General features: G+C 35.6%; 1 protein-coding gene and 1 pseudogene across 10 annotated transcripts in view; one reads left to right on the top strand and one right to left on the bottom strand.

The window, feature by feature from the left end:
* Positions 1-23,497, bottom strand: part of NBEA (neurobeachin) — a 743,003-nt gene that overhangs the window by 322,738 nt on the left and 396,768 nt on the right. The window lies entirely within an intron of this gene.
* LOC105726207 (glutaredoxin-1-like) lies at positions 21,839-22,158 on the top strand (annotated as a pseudogene).

Genomic DNA, 23,497 nt, shown 5'->3' with positions numbered 1-23,497 from the left:
CAAACTTTCTTCTTTACTGATAAGTAGAAATAAAAACATCATTACCTATTCTGATATTTCTAATTTATTGTTTAAATATAATTTGAAAAGCCTACATATGTCTTTGAGGTGAGTGTGCTATATTGGATTTATTTGTTCTTTCTAATATCAAGGTTGAATTACAAAACACAAAATCTTAATATCTTTCCACCAAATTATTTCTAATATCTTTGTGGCATCTTCCACAAAAACTGACATGTGAATGGTTCTTTTATTTTACAGTAGTAATGTAAATACTGAGCAACAATGAATTCAAGATAGTTCTCAGTAGAAATCCTTCCAAAATCCATGTCTGCTTAGACACAGATTTAATTACTCCTTGATGAGATTTGGGTTAAATAACTACTCTGTCACTCTGGGACCAGTGGGAATGGTTCTGACAGTATGACAGCGGCACCAGTAAAGTCTTACATAGCAGCAGGACAGGTGTAGATATTTCCTAGACGCATGCAGCAATAATCTCTCCAGTGACTTGAGAGGGACATAGGCACATTCTAATGGGAAAGTTGTCTAGTTTTCAGTCTAAAAGTTAACCCCAGCACAAATTATTGAAAGAATACAAAGGTTATAGGAATCTGTCAGAAATGACAACACTTAGGAAAAAAGATCAAAACTCCTCTGTAAATGATATTGGAGAGTAAACAAACACACGGTCTTAATCTTAATCACTGAGGGAAACAGAAAAGTAAAAGAAGCTAAAAAAAGAATATCATGGACTCTGATTGTGAACTTTCGATCAGATTATCAGCCTACATTTTGTAGACAGGCTTCAAAAGATAGAAGAGATGTGATATTAGAATATTTCGTTTAATGGCTTTGTCTAGTGCATGCTGAAGACTGAAGAAAGCCAGGAAGAAATCTAATATGTGCAAATTAGTGCAGATTACAAAACTTAAATAGATTAACAGGAGACAGCAGGAAGGGAAGAGCACATGGTCTGGCTGGTTAATATATATCATTCCCAGGAGCAAAGCAGTGGATTAGCAAAGCAAATCCATTTCCATTAGAAGCATGATAGTGGGGGTGGAGGCTTTGTAATAAAAGACTTCTGTCCTCAGACACACCAAAGAAATTGTATCACTTTTCTGAAAGTCTGTTCCCCTATCTTGGGCATTTATGAGTTCTGCCAACTGATCTATGCTGTTTTATTTACACGAGGAGAAGGTATCTTTCTACGACTCTTGCCACCATTTCCCACGTGGAAAACATTCATCACAGTAGCTCACAATTCTTTGACTGATTAACTCAAAAAATCTTCAAGTCTCCCTCATTTCAGCAAATAAATCCAAAGGCCATAAGCAGTTTCATTTCTCAAATCTTTATGCTTTAAGGTTTAAGTCTACTCTCAGATCATAATCTCCTATCCTTGCTGCTCTTTCCTCTTCTGCTTAAATTCACTTCCTTTTGCATTCATCTGGGATCCAACAATTCCACGTTTTAACCACTCTATTGCCAACACCTTCACTTAATTCCTGATCTACCTGCTGCATTGGCAATGAAGATATGTAACCCTGGATTAACACAGTGGTCTCCTTCCTCAGTTTTACATCTAGACTACTAAGGAAAGTATCAAAATGGATTTTCACTGAAGATAAAATCTGTATTTCTTTTTCACAGCCAAATTGTTTTTAATTCAGGTTTTGAGAGGCGGTACAAACGTCTTCACTCTCCTAGGCTCACTCACTTAAAAATAATAGTATATGTAAATAAATAAATAAATAAATAAATAAACCACTTTGCTCCATTTTGTGTTTATCAGTCTCCTGCTTCTTTAACAAATTATTTTCTCTCACATATAGGGTGCCAAAGCAATATGTTGTTCAGATTGCTCGTTTGTGATTTTTATAAATAGAGGTGCAGGTTTTCTGTAGATAGTGCTTTTTAAATTAAAAGAATTCAAAATTATCTTCTACCCCTAATTTTTAAGAGTATTCTTTCTAATTTACTAGATGTCTGTACCTATGAAGATGATCATAAAAGTTTTCATTTTTAATGTGATAAATGAATGACATTTCTAGAAATTTTTTAAATGATGAACAATTTCTGCATCCATGGGATAAATTTTCCTCATCATCCTCTTCCAATTTGTCCCACACAGACATATTATCTTTTTATACATAACTGAATTGGGTTCTGCTAATATTTTGATCAGAATTTACAGATCTACATTCATAAGAGATATTGGCCTGTGATTTTCCTTCTCCCACATACCTTGTTTGGTTTTAGAGTTAAGACTACACAGACCTTAGTGAATGATCTGGATCATTCCCTGTCTCTGATCTCTAGGAGTTTGTATAAGTTTGGAAAAGTGTTTCACTTGAACATTTGGGGGAATATTCCTATATAACTATTTGGGCTTAGAGTTTTCTCTGCAGGAAGATATTCTTCTGACTAACTTCCTTTCATACATAAAGGACTATTTAGGGTTTTGTTTCTTCTTATTCAGTTATATGAAGTTGTGTAGTTTCTAGGAGATTGCTCATGTCATTTAAATTTATAATTTTAATTGGCATAATGTTTTGATAGCACTCTCATTTTCTTTTCTAATTTGCTTTAGCTATAATTATGTCTCCTTTTCATTCCATTTGTTCACTACTTATGTTGTTTTATTTTGTTGTTGATCAATCTTAGAAGAGTTTGCTTATTTATTTTTAGTTAATGAATAAACATTTACCTTTGTTAATCTCTCCACTGTATCTTATTTTTCTATTTCACTGACTTCTGTTAGACTTCTTTATTATCAACTTTCTTCTACTTTGTGAAGGGATTCTTTTCTTTCCTAACTTGGACATTTTTTTCCAGTTAGATATTTAATTCATTAATTTTAGGCTTTTCTCTCAGGTGATAAGCTTTTACACAAATAGAATTATCATCCAGTTTCATTTTCCTTACAATCTACAGGATTTTGTATTTAATATATCTATTATTGTTTAGTCTAAACATTTTTATTTTTCTTTGAACCGTAAGTTATTTAAATGTTCAAAATTCTTCAATAGTAATGAGAATATTTACACTGGTCAGATATCATGGTATTTATAACACTAATTCTAAAAATTTGATAAGACTTGTGTTATGATCTAACTATGTCAGGAATCCCCAGCCAGTCTTTTTAGCACTAGGAACTAGTTTTCATGGAAGACAATTTTTCCGTGGGCCAGTGTGGATGGAAGGGGATAGTTTTGAGATGATTCAAGCACGTTACATTTATTGTGTACTTTATTCCTATTGTTATTACATTTTAATATATAATGAAATTATTATACAACTCATCATAATGAAGAATCAATGGGAGCCCTAAGCTTGTTTTCCTGTGACTAGATGGTCCCATCTGGGGGTGATGGGAGACGGTGATAGATTATCAGGCATTAGATTCTCCTAAGAAGCATGCAACCTATGTCCCTTTCATGCACAGTTCACAATAAGGTTCATGCTCCTGTAAGAATCTAATGTCACCACTGGTCTGACAGGAGGCAGAGCTCAGGCCGTGATGCCAGCAATGGGAAATGGCTATAAATATAGATGAAGCTTTGCTCCCTTGCTAGTCATTCACCTCCTTCTGTGCTGCCTGGCTCCTAACAGGCCAAGGACTGGTACTAATTTGTGGCCGAGGGGTTGGGGACCCCTGAACCGTGTGATCAGATTTTAAAAATGTTACATGTTCACAGGAGAATAACATGTACTGTCTATGATTGGGTGAAAAGTTCTATATGTCAATAATATCAAATACTAATTATGTTATTCAAACCTTGTATATACTCACTGAATTTTTTGGTCTGCTGGATATTTTGATAATTGAGATAGTAGTGTTGAAATCTTCCACAAAGATGACAGACCTGTCATTTTCTCTCTGATGGTTCACCACTTTTTGCTTTACACATTTTGAGATTATTTATTTGAAATACATGAACTGAGGATGGTAGCATTTTACTGGTAAATTCAACTTTTCTTAACTATATGAATTAGTTCTTCACTAACAGTTTTTATCTTGAAATAATTTAAAAAATATTAATATAGCTATCTTAGCTCAGTTCTTTAGTTAATGCCCAGTATATATTTTTCTATCCTTTGACCTTCAACATTCTCATGGCTTTAGATATGCTTTTAGTAAATGGAACTCAGCTGGAGTTTTAATCCAATCTGAGAAATTTGGTTTTTAATTGGAAATCATAGTCCTTTTATATTTATTGTGCTTACTGATATATAATGTATTTAATTCTAGCCCAATACTTTAAAAATCTTCCACTGGTCCCAGTTTTTTAATGCTTTTAAAAGTTCAAGCATAATAATGAAAAGAATAGAACAAATACAGTTACAATCAGTAGGGGAGAAGTTGGGGATAGAAATTTTAGTTTAGATTCCATCTTTTTTACTCCTTATTGATGAAAATGTATTTATTCTTCTCATTGCTATTCTTGGACTTTTACCAGGTACAGTTAACTTAACCAAGTATGAAGTTAAATAATATCATATGCCTCTTCCATAACAATATTATGTTATAATCCCTTCTCACTACAAGTTACTGCCCAGTATTCTCCAGCTCAAAACTCACATATTACATATCATTAGCTCTTTATAAAAACAATCTCTATTTAGATATATACACGTTTACCATTTGTCAATTTATTTGCATACTTTTCCCCTTGTATATTTCTGTCATTATGAGATTTTCTTATTTTATCCTGACATGCATACATTGTAAGTTTCTTAGTTGCTGTTCTCTCAGGTATAAACTATCTAAAATTATGATTATATCTAAATGTTCATTTCATGCTAATTTTTAAAAAGTATTTTTAAAATGGAGACATATTTCACATAACAAAATACACACCATTTAAAAACGTACACTTTAGTGGTTTTCAGTATACTCGCTATCTTGTGCAACTATGAACTATGTAAGTCTAGATCATTTTTAGCATTCTGCAAAAATCCTCATACTTATTAGTAGTTAGTCTCAATTTCCTCTTCCTCCTTACCTCTAGTGAGTACTACCCTACATTCTGTTTCTATGGATTTTCCCATTTTAGACATTTCATTTAAATAGAATCATACAATATGTGTCTGGTTTCTTTTAGGTAGCATAATCTTTTCCAGGGTCATTCATGTCATAGCAGGTATCAGTACCTTATTCCTTTTTATTGCTGAACAATATCCTATTTTATGCATATATCACAGTTCGTTTACCAACTTACCAGTTGATGAACATTTGGGTTGTTTCCACTTAAAGGCAATTAGAAATTATGCTATTATGAATAGTTTTTGCATGAACCTATGTTTTCAACTCTCTTGAGGATATATCTACAGATGGAATTGCTGGGTCAGATGGTAACTCTATGTTTAACTTGTTGAGTAACAACCAAACTGTTTCCACAGTGGCTGCACTATTTTACATTCTCACCAACAAAGTGTGAGGGTTCCAATTTCTGTGAATCCTGACCAACGCTTGTTACTGTCTATTTTAAACATTATAGGTATTCTAGTGAATATGAAGTGGTATCTAATTGTGGTTCTGATTTGCATTTATGAGAATCTTTTCGAGTGCTCACTGGCCATCTGTATATCTTTTTTGGAGAATGTCTACTTAAATCTTCTACTCATTTTTCCAAATGGGCCATTTTTCTTTTTATTATTAAATTGTAAGTGATACTTTTATATTCTGGATATTAGATTCTTATCAGACACATGATTTGCAAACATTTATTTTAATTCTGTTATATTTTCACTAACTGGTAAATGAATGTCTTTTGATATACAAAACTTTTAAATTTTGATGACTATCAATTTACTTTTTTTTTGCTTGTCCTTTTGGTGCCATATCTGTGAAAACCATTGCCTAATTCAAGGCCACAAAGACTTTTACCTATGTTTCCTTCTAAGAGTTATAGTTCTAACATTTGGGTCTTTCATGTATTTTGAATTAACTTTTTCATGTGAGATTGTGGACTAGGTTTGTTCTTTGGCCTGTTGATATCCAGTTGTTCCAGTACCATTGTTGAAATGACTGTCCTTTCAACAATGGTAAAGAAAGTCATTTTGAAAGATCTTGGCACCCTTCTGGAAAATAAATTGACCATAAATATATGGGTTTCTTTTTGGACTCTCAATTCTATTAAATCTGTCTGTAAACTATCTTTATCTAATACCACACTGTTTTAATCACTGTAGCTTTCTATTAAGTATTGAAAGCCAAGTCAATTCTAAGCAAAAAGAACAAAGTGGGAGGCATCACACTACCGGACATCAAACTCTACTACAAGGCTACAGTAATCAAAACAGCATGGTACTGGTACCAAAACAGAGATATAGACCAATGGAACAGAACAGAGGCGTCGGAGGCGACACAACGTATCTACAACCACCCGATTTTTGACAAACCTGAAAAAAACAAGCAATGGGGAAAGGATTCCCTGTTCAATAAGTGGTGTTGGGAAAACTGGCTAGCCATATGCAGAAAGCAGAAACTCGACCCCTTCCTGACACCTTACACTGAAATTGACTCCAGATGGATTAAAGACTTAAACATAAGACGTAACACCATAAAAACACTAGAAGGAAACCTAGGCAAAACCATTCAGGACACAGGCATAGGCAAGGACTTTATGACCAAAACACCAAAAGCATTGGCAACAAAAGCCAAAATAGACAAATGGGACATAATCAAACTCCACAGCTTCTGCACGGCAAAAGAAACAGTCAATAGAGTGAATCGGCAACCAACAGAATGGGAAAAAATTTTTGCAGCCTACCCGTCTGACAAAGGGCTGATATCCAGAATTTACGAGCTAAAAAAGATTTACAAGAAAAAAACAAACAAGCCCATTCAAAAATGGGCGAAGGATATGAACAGATACTTTACAAAAGAAGACATACATGAGGCCAACAAACATATGAAAAAATGCACATCATCACTGGTCATTAGAGAAATGCAAATCAAAACTACATTGAGATACCATCTCACGCCAGTTAGAATGGCAATCATTAAAAAATCTGGAGACAACAGATGCTGGAGAGGATGTGGAGAAATAGGAACACTTTTACACTGTTGGTGGGAGTGTAAATTAGTTCAACCACTGTGGAAAACAGTGTGGCGATTCCTCAAGGACCTAGAAATAGAAATTCCGTTTGACCCAGCAATCCCATTACTGGGCATATATCCAAAGGATTATAAATCGTTCTACTATAAGGACACATGCACACGAATGTTCATTGTAGCACAGTTTACAATAGCAAAGACCTGGAACCAGCCCAAATGCCCATCGATGATAGACTGGACAGGAAAAATGTGGCACATATACACCATGGAATATTATGCAGCCATTAAAAACGAGGAGTTCACATCCTTCGTAGGGACACGGATGAACCTGGAAAACATCATTCTCAGCAAACTGACACAAGAACACAAAATCAAACACCACATGTTCTCACTCATAGGTGGGTGTTGAACAAGGAGAACACATGGACACAGGGAGGGGAGCACTATACACGGGGGTCTGTTGGGGGGGAGGGGGGACAGCGGGGGGGTGGGGAGTTGGGGAGAGATAGCATGGGGAGAAATGCCAGATATAGGTGAAGGGGAGGGAGGCAGCAAATCATACTGCCACGTATGCACCCATGCAACAACCTTGCATGTTTTTCACATGTACCCCAAAACCTAAAATGCAATAAAAAAAAAAAAAAAGTTTAAATCCCCAAATTTATTCTTTTAAGATACTTTGGTTATCCTATGTCTCTTGCAATTCCGTATTATTTTAGAATCAGCTTCTCCATTTCTGGAAAAAAACAGCTAAAATTTTGATAGAATGCATTGACCTTACATATAAATGTGAAAAGTACTGTTAAAATTACTAACTTTTCCAATCCATTAACCTGGGAGGTTATTTCCATTTATTTATACCCACTTTAATTCCCTTCAACAGTGTTTGAAAGAAATTCAACAATGTTGCAGTTTTTGATGAAAAAGTATTGACATTCTTTGGCTAAATTCATTCCTAAGTACATATTTTTAAAAAAAAGGTTTAATTGTAATAAAATACATATAAAATTTACAAGTTTTAATTGTATGGTTCAGTGGTACTAAACACTCACATTGTTTTGCTAACATCACTACCATCCATTCGCAGAACTTGTTTCATCTTATAAAACCTAAATTCTTTACCTATTAAGAAATATTAATAATTCCCCATTACCTGCTCCTCCATCCTCAGCCCCTGGCCACCATCATTCGACTTTGTCTCTGTGAGTTTCACTACTCTAAGTACCTCATATAAGTGGAATCATGCAGTATTTGTCCTTTTATTACTGGCTTATTTTATTTAGCATCCATGTTGTAATATGTGTTTTAATTTTATTCCTTTTTAAGGATGAATAATATTCCATTGTATGTATAAACAGCTGTTTACTCTTTACTTGTCAATGGGCATTTTGGTTGCTTTTACCTTTTAAGTACTGTAAATAATGCAGCTATGAACATAGATGTACAAACACCTACTTTCAAATCTTTTGCGTACAGAAGCAGCACAGGAATGGCTGGATAATATGGCAATTCTATTTTTAATTTTCTTAGGATCTGCCATACTGTTTTCCATAGTGACTACTCCAATTTACCACCCCACCAACAGTGCACAAGAGTTTCAGTTTCTCCGTGTCCTTACTAACACTCATTATTTTTTGATAGTACATAATATGGTTTGGCTCTGTGCTCCCACCTAAATTGTCTGTTGAAGTGTAATTTCCAATGGTGGAGGTGGGGCTTGGTGGGAAGTGACTGGATCATGGTGGTGGTTTCTCAGGAACGGTTTAGAAACATCCCCTTGGTGCTCTTTTCATGATAGAGAGTGAGATCTCATGAACTTTGGTTGTTAAAAGTGTAACACCTCCCCACTCTCTCTCTTGCTCCTGCTTCTGCCATGTAAGACATGCCTGCCCTCACTTCACCTTCTGCCATGATTGTTTCCTGAGGCCACCCCAGAAGCCAAGCAGAGGACAGCATCATGCTTCCTTTAAAGCCTGCAAAAGAGCCAATTAAACCTCTTTTCTTTATGAATTACCCAGTCTCAGATATTTCTTTACAACAATGCAAGAACAGACTATTACAGTACCCATCCAAATGGTTATCCAGTGGTATCTCATTGTACTTTTGATTTGCATTTCCATAATGATTACTGAGGTTAGGCATTATTTAATATTATGGATATATTATATTCTTTTTGACTTTATTATAAATGGAACAGCTTTCTTAATTTTATTTTCAGATGGTTCACTGCTAGTGTATAGAAATGCAATTGATCTTTGTATGTTGATGTCACATCCTGCCATTTTGCTGAACTTGCTTATTAGCTCTAACAGATCCGTTTTTTTGTAGTTTCTTTAAGGTTTGCTATATGTAAGTCCTATCTTCTGCAAACAGAGAGTTTTATTTCTTCTTTTTCAATTTGGACATTTTTTATTTTGTTTTCTTGATTAATTGCCCTAGCTAGAACCTCCAGTAAAATGTTGAATAGCACTAGTGTTAGTGAGCATTTTTGTCTTCTTCACTTAGGGTGAATGCATTCAGTCTTTTATAAATAATCATGACTTCACTGTGGGGTATTTTGTTTTGTTTTGTAAATATCATTTATCAGATTGAGAAAGTTGCCTTCCATTCCTAATATGTTGAGTATTTTTAATCATTAAAAAGCACTGAATTTTGTCAAATTATTTTTGTATCTACTAAGATGTGATCATGTGTTTTTCTCCCAGTCATTTTAGCAATATGGTGTATTACACTGATTGATTTTCATGTGTAAACCAACTATAAGTTCCTGGAATAAATCCCATTTAATCAAGGTATATAATCCTTTCCTATATATTGCTAAAGTAGATCTACCAGTATTTTTTTCAGGATTTTTGCATCCATCATCATAAGATTTGTAGTTTTATTAACTTTTATTTAATAGTGCTGTAGACACTGGTTTGTGGTTTACTTTTCAGACGGCTTTATCTGGGGTTTGGTATCAGGGTAATTCTCGCCTCATAAAATGAGTCAGTAAGTGTTTCATCCTCTTCTATGTTCTGGGAGAGTCTGAGAAAGAGTGCTGTTGATTCTCTTTCATCTCAAATGTTTGATAGCATTACCAGGGAAAACATCTGGTAATGAGTTTTTCTTTGTTGGAAGTTTTGCTAAATTACTAACTTAAACTTCTTACTGTTACAGCAATATTCAGATTTTCTATTTTGTGTTCAGCCAGTTGTAATTTAATATTACGTTTCCAGAAATTTTTCCATTTCATTTAAGTTTTCTAATATTGACACACAGTTGTTTATAGTAGGTATTCCCTTAAAATCTTTTTTCTTTCGTTAAGGTCATTAATAATGCTTTGTTATCTTTTTAAAGAATCAACTTTTGGTTTTATTTACCTTTATTACTTTTAAAATCTCTGCTTTATTTATATTTTAATCGCATTTTTTCTTCCTTCGGTCCGTTTTGCTCCTTTTCCTGTAGTTTGTCCCACTGGGAGGTTGGGAGGTTGGGAGGTTACATTAATGTTTTCATATTTCCCCTTTTTAAAAATAGTTACTTATGGATATAAATTTCCTCCTGAGCCCTACTTTAAATGTATCCTATGAGTTTTGATTTTTCTTTTTTCATTCTCTTTAAAGTATTACGTAATTTCTCTTGTAATTTACCCTTTAACCCACTGGTTATTTAGGAGTTTCCTGTTTAACTTCCACGCATTTGTGAATCTTTCAAATTTCCTTCTCTTGTTTATTTCAAATTCTAATCCACTGTGGTTGGAGAAGATAAAATGCATGCTTCCAATCTTTTAAAATTTACTGATAATTGTTTTTTGGCTATATATAGTCTGTCCTACAGAATGTTTCATATGCACTTGTGAAGAACACATGTTCCCTGCTACTGTTAATGATGTATTCTATAGATGGCTGGGAGGTCTAGGTGGTATACACTATTGTTTCAATCTAGGTGTTCTCTCCATTATTCAAAGTGGGATACTAAAGTCTCCAAGTAATGTATTTGAATTATTTATTTTCCCTTCAATTCTGTACATTTTTGTTTAATATATTTTAGGAGTCTCTTATTAAGTGCATATATATTTAAAACTATGATATGTTATTGATGGATTTACATAATTATTATATAATGTCTTTGTCACTGTAATGATTTTTGTATTAAAATGTATTCTGTCTGATATTGGCACAGTGATTCCTTCTTTTGAGTTCTATCTGTATGAATCAAGTTTTAAAATCATTTTTCTGTCAACATATTTGTGTCTATTAATCTGTTTCCTGTAGAAAGCTTACAGGTGAATCCTTTTATAAAATCCATTCTTCAAATCTCAGTGTTTTAATTGGAAAGTTCATTTGACTTACATTTAGTGCAATTACTGATTTATTGATAAAAAAAGGACTTCTGCCATTTTTCTGTTGGTTTTCTATACGTCTTATTTATTTCTTCTATTTCTTGCCTTCTTTTGCACTAATTATTTTTTTAAAAATGTATCATTACTGGGTATATATCCAAAGGATTATAAATCGTTCTACTATAAAGACACATGCACACAAATGTTCATAGCAGCACAGTTTACAATAGCAAGGACCTGGAACCAACCCAAATGCCCATCGATGATAGACTGGACAGGGAAAATGTGGCACATATACACCATGGAATATTATGCAGCCATCAAGAACAATGAGTTCGCGTCCTTTGTAGGGACATGGATGAACCTGGAAGCCATCATTCTCAGCAAATTGACACAGGAACAGAAAATCAAACACCGCACGTTCTCACTCATAGGCGGGTGTTGAACAATGGGAACACATGGACACAGGGAGGGGAGCACTACACACCGGGATCTGTTGGGGAGAAATAGGGGAGGGACAGCGGGGGGTGGGAGGTTGGGGAGGGATAGCATGGGGAGAAATGCCACATATAGGTGAAGGGGAGGAAGGCAGCAAATCACACTGCCATGTGTGCACCTATGCAACAATCTTGCATGTTCTTCATATGTACCCCAAAATCTAAAATGCAATTAAAAAAAGTAGCATTTTCTTTCCCTTGTTATTTCTTTGGTTTAACTTTTATTTTAGGTTCAAGGGTACACAACCATGTTTATTATATGGGCAAACTGCACAACACAGGAGTCTGGTGTATAGATAATTTTGTCACCTAGGTAATAAGCATAGTAACCAATAGGTATGTTTTCCGATCCTCTCCCTTTTCCACCCTCTACCCTCATGTAGGCCCCAGGGTCTGTTATTTTCCTCCTAGTATCACCTGTTCTCATTGTTCAGCTCCCACTTATAAAAGTGAATATGCAGTATTTGGTTTTCTGTTCCTCTGTTAGTTTGCTTAGGACAATGGCCTCCAGCTCTATCCATGTTGTTGCAAAGGACATGATTTCATTCTTTTTGTTAAGGCTTCATAATATTCCCTGGTGTATATGTGTCATATTTTCTTTATCTAGTCTACCACTGATGGACATTTAGGTTGATTCCATGTCTCTGCTATTGTGAATGATGCTGCAATAAACATCTGTATACATGTGTCTTTATGGCAGAACAATTTATATTCCTTTGGGTATATACCCAGTAATGAGATTGTTGGGTCAAATGGTAATTCTGTTTTAAGCTCTTTAAAGGAAGTGTCACACTACTTTCCACAATAGCTGAACTTATTTACACCCCCATCAGCAGTGTATAAGCCCATCTCTTTGACCAGTGAAACATACTTAAAATATTTAATGTCTGTGTTTAGAAAGTTCTAAAGTCAATGCTTCCTCAAGCAGAGTTTCTACTGATTTGTTTTTTTGCTGTGTAGGGGTCATATTTTTAAATTTCTTTGTCTCCTTTCAATGAAGTTTTGAATGTTATATATAATATGGCAACTCTTGAAATCTCATTCTCTCTCCTCCTAGGATTTGTTGGTGGTGTTTTTTGTTATCTGATAGTGACTTTTGTAAACTAATTTTGTATAGTTTGTATTTTGTGTCATCTGTGGCCACTGAAATCTGTGTTTCATTACCTTAGTGGTCAGCTAATAATTAAATAGAGATCTCCTTAAATTCTTGGATAGAAAAAAAAAAAACCTCTCAGATTTTCCTAAGGAACTCAGTAGGGACAGCCCTTCAATAATCAACCAGGCAGGTTTCAACTGTACCTTAGCATTCACTTCCTGTTTCCATATAGTCTCAAGGCCAGCAAAAGGTGAAAGCTTAAGGCCTTCTTAAGTCTGCCCAAAGCAGGCACATAGCCCTCAGCATGTGAATGACCTTTTAGACTTCCCTAAGCATGGTAGAGCTTTTCAAAGTGCTTATGTACCCATTTCCAAGCTGTTCCTCCCAAACTTTTGGTTAATGCATTATTTGCCTAAACTCTTATCTTTTACCTAAGGCAGCAAGAACTCCTAGGATGTTTATTAATTAATTGATATTATCATCTGTGTAATTAATCTACACAGATGTTTCCTGACTTATGATGAATTTATGTCCTAATAAACCCATCATAAGTCAAAAATACTGTAAGTTGAAAATATATTCAATACACCCAACCTACCTAACCTAAGAAGTGACAGATTTCTATAATGAAAATTATAATACGTTGCTTAAACAAATCAAAGAGGACACCAAAAAATGAAAGGATATTCCAAGTTCATGGATTGGAAGAATCAATAGTGTTAAAATGGCCACAATGCCGATTCAATGCAATCTACAGATTCAATGTAATGCAATTCCCATCAAAATACCAAAGACATTCTTCACAGAGATAGAAAAAAACAATGCTCAAATTGATATGGAATCACCAAAGACCCAGAATAGCCAAAGCTGTCCCAAGCAAAAAGAATAAAACAAAACAAAAAATCTCATTATCTGACTTAAATTATATTACAGAGCTATAGTAACCAAAACAACATGTTACTGGCATAAAACAGAAACACAGACTAATCAAACAGAATAGAGAACTCAGAAGCAAATCCACACACCTACAGTGAACTCATTTTTGACAAAAGTGCCAAAGAACATACACTGAGGAGAAGACAATCTCTTCAATAAATGGTGTGGGGAATACTGGATATCCATATGCAGAAGAATGAAACTAGACCCCTATCTCTCATCATACATAAAAATCAAATCAAAATGGATTATAGATTTACAATCTATGAACTCAAACTATAAAACTACTAGAAGAAAACATTGGGGAAAATCTCTAGGATACTGATCTAGCCAATGATTTCTTGAGCAGTACCCCAAAAGCACAGGCAACCAAAGCAAATATGGACACATGGGATCACATGAAGTTAAAAAACTTCATCACAACAAAGGAAATAGTCAACAAAATGAAGAGACAATCCATAGAACTGGAGAAAATCTTTGCAAACTACCTATCTGACAAGGGACTAATAACCAAAAAATATAAGGAGTTCAACTCTATTGGTAAAAATCTAATAATCCAATTAGAAATGGGCAAATAATTTGAACATTTTTCAAAGGAAGACATACAAATGGCAAACAGGCATATTAATAGGTGTTCAGCATCGCTGATCATCAGAGAAATGCAAATCAAAACTACAAGGAGGCTAGGCATGGTGGCTCACGCCTGTAATCCTAGCACTTTGAGAGGCTTAGGTGGGTGGATCACCTGAGGTCAGGAGTTCAAGACAAGCCTGGCCAACAAGGTAAAACCCCATCTCTTTTAAAAATACAAAAATTTGATCCAAGATGGCTGATGATTAGCAGCTCGGGCACGTACCTCCCAGTGAAAGCGCAAAGAACGACAGGACGCCACACTTTCAGACGAATATTAGTTGCTCACGGACCACGAGATTCCCAGTGGAGGAGCTCCACGGGTCGCCAGGGCGACTCTTGTGGCCGGCGTGGTGGTTTTGCTGGTGCCTTAGCACGCCAGTTCTTGGTGCAGAGTCCGGATATTCCCGGGCAGAAAAGCACCATCAATCTTAACACCGCTGTTTTGGCTGGCTCAGTGGATTGCTCAGATTTCGGCGCAGGGAATCAACAAGTTGGACGTCAGAGACCCAGTTAGAAAGTCGGTAATTATAAAGACGACAGACGGACAAATATATAATGAAGGGAAGAAACCAGCGTAAAAAGGTAGAGAATACTCAAAATCAGAATGCCTCTCCCTCTACAGGGGATTGCAATTCCTCATCAGTAACGGAACAAGGCTTAATAGATTACACCGGTATTCCAATAACAGAAGCAGGTTTCCAAACGTGGGTGATAAGAAACTTCTGTGAATTAAAAGAACTTATTCTAACCCAATGCAAAGAAACTAAGAACCTTGAAAAAAGGTTTAACGAAATGTTAATGAGAATGGACAATTTAGAGAAGAATATAAGTGAATTGATGGAGCTAAAAAACACAACACGAGAACTTCGCGAAGCATGCACAAGTTTAAACAGTCGAATTGATCAAGCGGAAGGAAGGACATCAGAAGTCGAGGACCAGCTCAGTGAAATGAAACGAGAAGACAAGAATGCGGAAAAAAGGATGAAAAGGAATGAGCAAAGTCTCCAGGAAATATGGGACTATGTGAAAAGACCTAATTTACGTTTGATAGGTGTACCTGAATGTGATGAAGAGAATGAATCCAAGTTGGAAAATACTCTTCAGGATATCATTCAGGAAAATTTTCCCAACCTGGCAAGGCAGGGTAATATTCAACTCCAGGTAATACAGAGAACACCACAAAGATATTCTTCAAGAAGACCAACCCCAAGGCACATAATTGCCAGATTTATTAGGGTTGAAATGAAGGAGAAAATACTAAGGGCAGCTAGAGAGAAAGTTCAGGTTACCCATAAAGGGAAACCTATCAGACTTACAGCAGATCTCTCAGCAGAAACCCTACAAGCCAGAAAAGAGTGGGGACCAATATTTAACATCCTTAAAGAAAAGAACTTTCAACCCAGAATTTCCTATCCAGCCAAACTAAGCTTTATGTGCGAAGGAAAAATTAAATCTTTTGCGAACAAACAAGTACTTAGAGAGTTCACCACCACCAGGCCTGCTTTACAAGAGCTTCTGAAAGAAGCACTATACATATAAAGGAACAACCAATATCAGCCTTTCCAAAAATATATCAAAAAGCAAAGAACTTTAACACAATAAAAAATTCACATCAACTAATGGGCAAAACAGCCAGCTAGCATCAAATGCTGGTATTAAACTTACATATATTTTAATTGGATAAAAAGCCAAAACCCATCGGTATGCTGCATCCGGGCCCATCTTACATGAAACAATACACAAAGACTCAGAGAGAAGGAGGAAGATTTACCAATTGAACAGAGAGTAAAAATAAACTAATAAACAAAAAGCAGCAGATGCAATTCTCACCTCTGATAAAGTAGACTTTAAAGCAACAAAGATCAAAAGAGGCGAGGAACGACATTACATAATGGCAAAAGGATCAATGCAACAAGAAGAGCTAACGATTCTATAGATCAACGAGATAGAAAATTAACAAGGATATTCAGAACTTGAACTCAGACCCGGAACAAGTAAACTTAATAAATATTTATAGTACTCTCCACTTCAAATACACAAAACATACATTACCACCTCACACCTATTCCAAAGGTGACTATATAATTGGAAGTAAATCACTCCTCAGTAATCGCATAGCATTTCATAGGTTTAAATTAAATATTGGTTGGCTGTTTGTTTGTTATCTTCTTCCCTTACTCCTTCCTGATTACATCATTAAGTATAATTATCAGTATAAAAGAGGTTTTCAATACCCATTACTAAATTGCATTCTAGCCTGGGCAAGAAAGCAATACTCCCATTCTCTCTCCCTCTTTCTTTTCCTTCTCCCTCCTCCCCATTCTCTCTCTCTCTTTCTCTTCCTTTTTTCTCCTTCCTATTCTCTCTCTCTCTTTCTCTAAAAAAAAAAAAAAAAAAAAAAAAAAAAGAACAAATAGAAAAGTTTTCTTTGTGGGAAGTTTTTTTTTTGTTGTTGTTGTTGTTTTTTACAATATATTCTCTTTTTTTTAATATATTCTTTTTTTTTTTTTTTTGAGAGTGAGTCTTGCTCTACCACCCAGGCTGGAGTACAATGGCACCATCTCAGCTCACTGCAACCTCTGCCTCCCAGGTTCAAGCAATTCTCCTGCCTCAGCCTCCCGAGTAGCTGGGACTACAGGCACCTGCCATCATGCCTGGCTAACTTTTGCATTTTTAGTAGAGACCGGGTTTCACCTTGTTGGCCAGGCTGGTCTTGAACCCCTGACCTCAAGTGATCCGCCTGCCTCGGCCTCCCAAAGTGCTGGGATTACAGGCTTGAGCCACCACACCTGGCCAATATATTCAATTTTTTAAATAGGTATAGAACTATTTGAGTTATTTGTGTCTTTTTTCATAAGCTTTGAACTTTTAAGCTGTCAAGAAATTTGCCTATTTCATTTAAGTTGTCAAATTTACAAGCTTACAGTTGTAAGTGATATTTATTATCCTTTCAAGTCTGTAGGGTTGGTAGTGATGTCCCTTTTTTACACCTGACATTGGCTATTTGTGTCTTCACTCTTTTTTTTCCTCAATCAGTCTGGCTAGAGGTTTATCAGTTTTACTAATCTCATCAAATAACCAACTTTTTATTTCAATGATTTTCTCCATTGTTTTATGTTTCCTGTTTCACTGACTTCTTATCTTTATTGTTTTTCCTTATTCTCTTACTTTGGGCTTAATTTTTTCTTCTTTTTCTATTACTTTATTTTTATTTTTTTAGAGAGAGAGATGGGGTCTCACTGTGTTCTCATACTCCTGAGCTCAAGCAATCCTCCTCTCAAAAAAAAAAAAAATAAAAAAAAAAATAAAAATACAAAAATTTGCTGGCTGTATCAGTAGACATCTATAATCCCAGCTACTCGGGATGCTGAGGCAGGAGAATCACTTGAACCTGGGAGTTGGAGGTTGCAGTGAGCCAAGATCATGCCATTGCACTCCAGCCTGAGTGACAGAGTGAGACTCTGTCCCAAAACAAACAACAAAAAAACTACAATGAGATACCATCTCACCCCAGTTAAAATGGCTTTTATCTAAAAGACAGACAATATCAAATGCTGACAAGGATGTGAAGAAGAAGGAACCCTCATATACTGTTTGTCGGAATGGAAATTAGTACAACCCAGTATGGAGAACACTTTTGAGGTTTCTCAAAAAACTAAAAATAGATCTACCATTTGATCTAGTAATTACAGTGCTGGGTATATACTCCAGTGAAAGGAAATCAATATATACAAGAGGTACCTACACTCCCATGTCTGTTGTAGCACTGTTAACAGTAGTCAAGATTTGGAACATCCTAAATATCCATCAACTGATGAATTGATAAAGAAAATGCAGTACTTGTACAAATGGAGTAATATTCAGTCATAACAAACATGAGATCCTGTCATTTGCAACAACATGGATGTAACTGGAAGTCATTATGTTAAGTGAAATAAGCCAGGCAGAGAAAAAGACAAACATTGCATGTTTTCACTCATTTGTGAAATCTAAAAATCAAAACAATTGAACTTAGGGAGACAGAGAGTAGAAAGATGGTTACAAGAGGTTGGAAAGGGTGGTAGAAAAGTTGGTTAGAAGGTAGGTGTGGTTAATGGTACAAAAAATTAATTAAAAAGAATGAATAAGACCTAATATTGAATAGCACAACAGGGTGACTACAGTCAATAATAATTTAATTGTATATTTAAAAATAACTAAAAGTATAGATTGTTTGTAACATAAAGGATAAATGCCTGAGGTGCTGGGTACCCCATTTTCCATGATGTGATTATTATGCTTTGCACGCTTGTATCAACACATCTTGTACCCCACAAATAATACATCTACCATGTATGCACAAAAATAAAAAATTTAAAAAATTCCAATTAACTAATTACCTCCATCTTTGTCTCATCTGATGAATCATCAATAAACATCTTTTTTCCAACTTGTATTTTTAAAATTCTACAAGTTTTTATTTTTTCAAAATCTTATTCTTCATTTTTAATGGTCTCTTTTTATTCATTCTACTTTGTGCTTTATTTTATTTCACAATTCTAACCTTTGCGGCCCTTAGAGATCTAAATTCTTTTTTCTCCCTTGGTGATTCTCATGCATATTGGCTTTTAGTCTCATTTATTTAGTCAATCAGTGTTTATCTATGGATGGTTTGCTTTTGTTTCTAGTAATAACAAGGAGTCAACTTGAAACATATCAGACTCTCTTAAGGATCTTGGCTTAGTCTGATAGTTCCAGGCTAGATTCTCTACTTTATTTCTGGTATCAGGTTTAAAATCCCAGTGGCATGTTACTTTAGGCATATTCCCTGAGGGAATTTCTTCCCCTTGGGGCACTAATTTATAGAGGGGAGGGGTGGCCCTTGAGGAATCCTAAAACTTTTAAGACCCATGATGCCAGCCGGGCGCAGTGGCTCGTGCCTGTAATCCCAGCACTTTGGGAGGCTGAGGCGGGCGGATCACGAGTTCAGGAGATCAAGACCATCCTAGCCAATATGGTGAAACCCTGACTCTACTAAAAACACAAAAATTAGCTGGGTATGGTGGCACACGCCTGTAGTTCCAGCTACTCGGAAGGCTGAGGAAGAAGAATTGCTTGAACCCGGGAGGCAGAGGTTGCAGTGAGCAGAGGTCGGACCACTGCACTCCAGCCTGGCGACAGAGCAAGACTCTTGTCTCCAAAAGCAAGACCCATGATGCCTCAATGAATATACTCTATGCAGAATGTGAATATTCTGAACCACTGTGGTTTGTCAATTTTACCTCCTTAATATACTTTTAATCAATTAATTCTTTCCAGTGACAGTGCTTTTGTTTAAATCTTAATCTTTTCTCACTTTGATTACAACAGCCATATAATTTTCTGCCTCCTTCAAATCTTCCATCCTTCTAATATATTTTTCACTTTTCCATTGGTGTTATCCAAAGTTAAATTTCTCCAATGGCTACCCACAATTTACAAGATAACAGTTAAACTTATTATGGTATTGAGATGTCTGCCTACTTCTACATTGTTCACTTTTCCACTGGTGTTATCCAAAGTTAAATTTCTCCAATGCCTACCCACAATTTATAAGATAACAGTTAAACTTTTTATAATATAGAGATGTCTGTCTCCTTCTCCAGCCTTCTCTGCTGCCACTTTAACATATTTATTCTATATCCTTGAATAACACTTGTATTTCCTTTAATGAGTCATGTTATTTCAGGGCCTTTATATGTGCCATTTCTTCTTCTTATAACCGCTGCCACACCCTCATCCCTATAAAGTTAAGAGACCTCTCCCAGTCTCTCAAATATTCTGGGCATTTACTTATGGTACTATCTTTGCTTTTCCCCCTTATTTTCTTTTAAAAAGTCTTTCTCTTTCTAAAACTGTAAAATTCAATAAATGAAGTACAAAATCCATTTATCTCAGTATCCAGTATGATTTGCATGGTACCTGTCAAGAAGCATGGACTTGCCAAGAGTATATAGCTAAACAGATAAATGAATGAATGCATAAATATGTTATGTGGGAAGAAGAAGGCAAAGAAAAATAGAATTTGAATGATAATGCAGTTTTCTAACACTATAATACTGTACAGTACATTTAACGTGGAAAAACAAAGTAAATAAAAGTATCGGATAACTTAAGAATAGCTATTACAGAATATTTCCTATTTGGAGTATCTATACAACACAGAAAGTGAATGAAGTGGTCTTCATCTTCTAATGTAAGTTTGTTTTTCACATGAAATACAAAAGAAAATAGTTTATCCAGTCATTTTCATTTCTGTTTCATAACAGATAGAGTTGTCATGAATACCAGAAAAAAAAGTCAGTTAACAGAACAAAGCATCCTATTCCAAATGGAATAGATATCAACAAGGAAGTTCTGATGTTCTTGGAAGTAACTGATTTTATGTAGTTGTGATAATTTAAATGCATGTCTTTGATCTCAGACTGTGGGATCCTGATTTTGAAATGTAATTTTTATTTCCTGATGAAAAAGCAAATACATCAATAGAAAAGGCAATAGGATACGTCAGACAAATTCACTTTTAATCATATGTAGATTAGAGAACAAAAGGCAGAACTAGTTTGTATCTATGTTTTGTTGTTTCATTAGCATTATAATTTTGGACAAACAATTTTCCCTATGTCTTAATTTCAGTTTCTGTTTTGAAAAAATGGGGGTGTACCATTTCAGATCTCCTACAACTAGGGGAAAGAGTGCATGCCCAAACTGTAAGATTAGATTTTAAGATCCTGATTTATTCAGTTAAGAATACAGACTTTCACTGAAGATTTAATACCTCTGTGTAATTTCCTCCCGCTCCAAAATCTCAAAAGTAAGTTACAGGGTTTCTAGTGTCACTAAAAAGTACCTCAAAATGGTAGTTCCCTTTTCTGAAAGATACACATTGATACATTGGTCATCTTTATGCTCATTAGAAGAGAGAAAAATAGATAGCAGATCTTGATATTTAGTTATGAAGCTCCATACCAGACTGTGGTGGGAATTCATAGCAATTCTGCATGTTCATCATCTACATTTGTAGTCTGCCATATTGGTTATGAATTATGCTACTAATAAAACTCTTTTTTGAAGCATGACCCAATTTACTCATTTCATAGGTTGCAGAACTACAAAGATCTAAAACCTGAGGCGTAGTGATAGTATATGTAGCAGGCTATTTGGAGACTTTCTATTTGTGTAGAAGAAGATGGAAAAATAAAGCTCAAACCTCAAGCAATACCTGCAACTGAGGGTTCTTCCCCGGGAGACTGCAGCCCGTTGGCATGGCTCAAGAGTTTATGAACTGCAAAATCCAGCCTGGGAAGGTGGTTGTGTTCATCAAGCCCAACTGCCCATACTGCAGGAGGACCCAAAAGATCCTCAGTCAATTGACATCAAACAAGGGGTTCTGGAATTTGTCGATATCACAGCCACCAACCACACTAATGAGATTCCAGATTATTTGCAATAGCTCATGGGAGCAAGAAGGGTGCCTTGACTTTTTATTGGTAAAGAGTGTATAGGCTCATGCAGTAATCTAGTCAGTATGCAACAAAGTGGGGAACTGCCGATGCAGCTAAAGCAGATTGGAGGTCTGCAGTAACCACAGAGCAGGCCCCATGCTCACGTCCCTCCTCAAGAGCTGGATGGCATTACAAATGATGACAGCACTTCCTGGTGGATGAATTTGGGGGCACACACAGCTTTTTTCTTCTTTTGACTCAATATTTAAAAGTGGATCAACTTGTTCTTAATCACAAGGCCAAGAAGGTTGACAGGCCATCTTGGTTTTCTTCTGGATGTGCTCTTTGGTTTTCAGATGACTGTGACAAGTTCTGGCCTAGGATTCGCTCACTGACCCAGGATTGTTCTTTCTCTTTGGCATGTATCTCTTACTGTTCTCCATGTGTCGGCATGCCTCTATCTCTAAGCCAGTGTTTTTCAACTATGTTTATTCAGACTCCTTCTCCACAATGATGAATCCATAGTTGGTTTTCTGCTACTGCCCATTAGCTGAAATAATTTTGCTGCTTGAATTTATGGAGTTTGTATTATGAAATCAGTGGGTATTTTGAATGTATTCTTTGAAACTACATGTATCTTTCCACTCAACCCCACCCCATCCCATCCCACCTTGAGAATCACTGCTCTGAACCAGTGTTCTCCACATTGTCCTCTCACAGATCTCATAGGAAATGTTCAACAAATCTTTGAAAGGTCTCAGGATCCAATTGGAGAAATCATGTGAAAAGTTAAGCATAGTGGTCTTGGTGTCACATGGATCAGAGGCACAACTACAGAGGCTGTCGTCATGTGGAACACTCTGTTATTTAAGATGGCCATCCAGATAATCCAGAACACTGTGTATTTATCTGATTTAGAGTACCAGCAAAAATTAAAGCACAAAATGTAAAACATCTGAGAAAACTCACAGCCCCTACCCCAAGAGTGTATCTGTGAAAGAGCCCTACACATTTTGAAAACATAAGCCTCCCTTACGAAGTTAGCCTGTTCTAGAATTGTAAGATTGTTCATTTCCTTCTTTAGTCTCTAGTAAGAATGCTTAATTTCTTTTCTAATTAAAAAAAGATGAAAAAAATGGAAAAATAAGACACTAGAGACTTAGAAATCTCCCCCTCTATTTAGCTATTAGAAAAAAAAAAGGTAAGTTATTCTCTTAAAATAGAAATCTTTCCTCAAGGACAAATTCTATCAATTATTCATACCTTTGGGTCAGATGATTATATGAACAATTATTATATAAAATACAATTAGACTTAACAAGTGATTAATTCACTATTATTTTGGAACTATTATTCTGATTGGGTGAGAAATAGGGAGAATAAAGAGAAACCACAAATAATAATTTTGGAGCTTGAGACTGAAATATAAGGACTTGATATGGAAAGGAGAGAAGCATGGACAAGAGAAGGCCGGCTAAG

Source organism: Aotus nancymaae, unplaced genomic scaffold (assembly GCF_030222135.1).
Source record: "Aotus nancymaae isolate 86718 unplaced genomic scaffold, 86718_ANA_hifiasm-v0.15.2.pri h1tg000043l, whole genome shotgun sequence".
NCBI lineage: Eukaryota > Metazoa > Chordata > Mammalia > Primates > Aotidae > Aotus > Aotus nancymaae.
Note: the sequence above shows the minus strand (reverse complement) of the source record. Positions and strands in the feature narration are given on the sequence as shown.